The sequence below is a fragment of the Penaeus monodon genome, chromosome 30, assembly GCF_015228065.2.
Source record: "Penaeus monodon isolate SGIC_2016 chromosome 30, NSTDA_Pmon_1, whole genome shotgun sequence".
Classification (NCBI taxonomy): Eukaryota; Metazoa; Arthropoda; class Malacostraca; order Decapoda; family Penaeidae; genus Penaeus; species Penaeus monodon.
In genome coordinates, this window is record NC_051415.1 from 36547120 (window position 1) to 36549608 (window position 2489).

General features: G+C 39.2%; 2 pseudogenes; both read left to right on the plus strand.

The window, feature by feature from the left end:
* LOC119592763 overlaps positions 1 to 2030 on the plus strand; it is a 16864-nt pseudogene extending 14834 nt beyond the window's left edge.
* LOC119592441 overlaps positions 1 to 2489 on the plus strand; it is a 103182-nt pseudogene that overhangs the window by 82331 nt on the left and 18362 nt on the right.

Consider the following 2489-nt stretch of genomic DNA (forward strand, 5'->3'; position numbering starts at 1 on the left):
AATTATCATTTTTATTATTCTTTTACAGAATCTATAATGGGAAACTGGGGATCAACTTCATCAGCCAACCACTCAGCAGGCTCACAGCCAGCATCAACAGTCATCAGCTCAACAAGTTCCTACTCGCCAGCAGCGGCCGCCCACTCAGCAGGCTCACAGTCAGCATCAACAGTCATCAGCTCAACAAGTTCCTACTCGCCAGCAGCGGCCGCCCACTCAGCAGGCTCACAGTCAGCATCAAGAGTCATCAGCTCAACAAGGTCATACTCGCCAGTTGCGACCGCCCACTCAGCAGGCTCACAGTCAGCATCATCGGCCATTCACCTAGTAAGCCATACTGGTCTACAGTCGACAATGTCAGTACATCGCAGATTAGCAGTCTAAATAGTCAGCACATAAACAATTCAGGAAACAATGTAGCAATAAAGCCTTATACTGTAAAGGCTGCTCAACAAACTGTTAAACACTGTGTAAATAGTGATTATGTCATTCCTAATCTGCGAACAAATAATTTAGAACAAACACAAATTGTAAATATCCCACTGAATTTTATACCAGATAAATTTGGGTTACGTGTATGCCCCCAATACAATAGTAAGAATGGGTGCCATGCTATGCTTTGCCGGCGATTCCACATATGTCTTTTTTGGGCAAAGGAACAATGCAAAAGCAATAAGTGTGACTATGCTCACGATTTCACTTCATACCATAATACACTACTTAGGAATACATTCTCTAACAGAAAAGCTTCGATATCCCTGAATGATCGGGATATCACAGACGCATGAAATTAAAAAACAAGGTTCAAATGGTGAAATATGTATGTTTAGTATCAGGAACAGATGTACAACAAGCGGCTGTACCAGAGTTCACGCTAAAATTCCTACCAATGGAGGTTCAGATTGATGACTCATGGACAAAATTTTCTCGCAGACAGACTACTACCTAGAAGAAATGTTCAGTCGACAGACAGTGAAAAGATTGAGCTTCCTTCCCTGGAACGCAACCTTCGAACCCATTCAGAATTTTCAAAATTCTTTTCCTTTTGTCCAAGAGTAAAGTGTGGTTTGTGAATTTGAGACCATGAAACTTCACTCTGAGCACAGCTGTAAGAACATACGTAGACTATCAACTCCCTCAGATATTATGGTAGATATTAATTTAGCAACACGGTGGATCTGGTACTGGGAAGATGATAGCGGTATTGGCACCATACACTGATGGAGCCAGCGAAAAATTCTACATAATTTCACTTAGTGATCAAATGGAATATGAGAAAAGTGTTAGATCACAAAATATGCAAGTAAAAATGAGTGGCAAATCCTTACAGTATTAACATTATGGACATGTATCAGCAAAATAGAGATACAACAAAATAAGGAAAATACGAAGAAGACCATCATGTCTCCCTTCAAAACAAGATGCTTCATTCAGTAGTCAGTTTTTAAATCTGTCAGAGAATAGAAACTTTTTGAGGACACCCTGTCAAGTAACCTCTCTGAATTTATGTATATCAAAGGGCTGCTGCAAATCGGAATGGGGAATATTCGTGTCGCAACCATGGAACGCATTCAGAATAATCATCTCTGGAAAGCTTACCAAAACAAGAGAAAACTTCTTTGTCCATATACAAAATGATGCATCCCTTATCAACGAACAGACCTGTTCCATGGGACAAAGCATGGAGCAATCGAACTTGATCTGCAGTGAAAGCTTTGATTGGCGGCTGTTTGGCACCAACGTAGGCAATGTCTATGGTAAAGGGACATATTTCACAAATGATTCAAGATTGTCAAATAGCTACAGTGAAAGCAAATAGGTTTAAAAGCAGTATTGTGGCTTTTGTCCTTGTAGGAACAATGACAAAGGGAACAGAGACATGGAGATTCCTCCCCAAAATACTGAATTGGTAGGTGCTTTGATACCACCTGTAATAATGATTTTGCACCCAACATCTTTGTAAAGTATAACAAAGACGAATATTATCTGCATATATTGTCAAGTACTATGATGGAGATTGCCGGTACTGAGAAAGAATTATATTCTTGAGTTCATAGAGTAATAATATTAGCAAATTCAGAACCACAGAATATTTAGAAGTATGCTTTATGTTATGGTTTCGTATAGAGAATGTACTGTAGAGAAGTCCCCACAACTGCACTTAGTCCTCACTGAAAAATACCTGGCAGACCTTTCTTTAGGATTAGTAGGTGATTGATAGGCACTCTTACATGAGTGACGTCAGTGTTGGTCATTCCAACGATATTCTAATTATTTGTAGACACAAGGTAACAGACGCTCCCAAAGACGTTGAAGTCTGACCCATTTACATATAGACTAGAAAAAAACTAGAGATCAAGACAGTTATGTTATTGATAAAAGTTTAGATTAACCAAACAGGTACTTGAATATATTAAAGGGTAACCGATGAGAGGAAACTTATGGATACGCATTTATGCTCTAGTTATTACTACTGCTACTGTCAGATC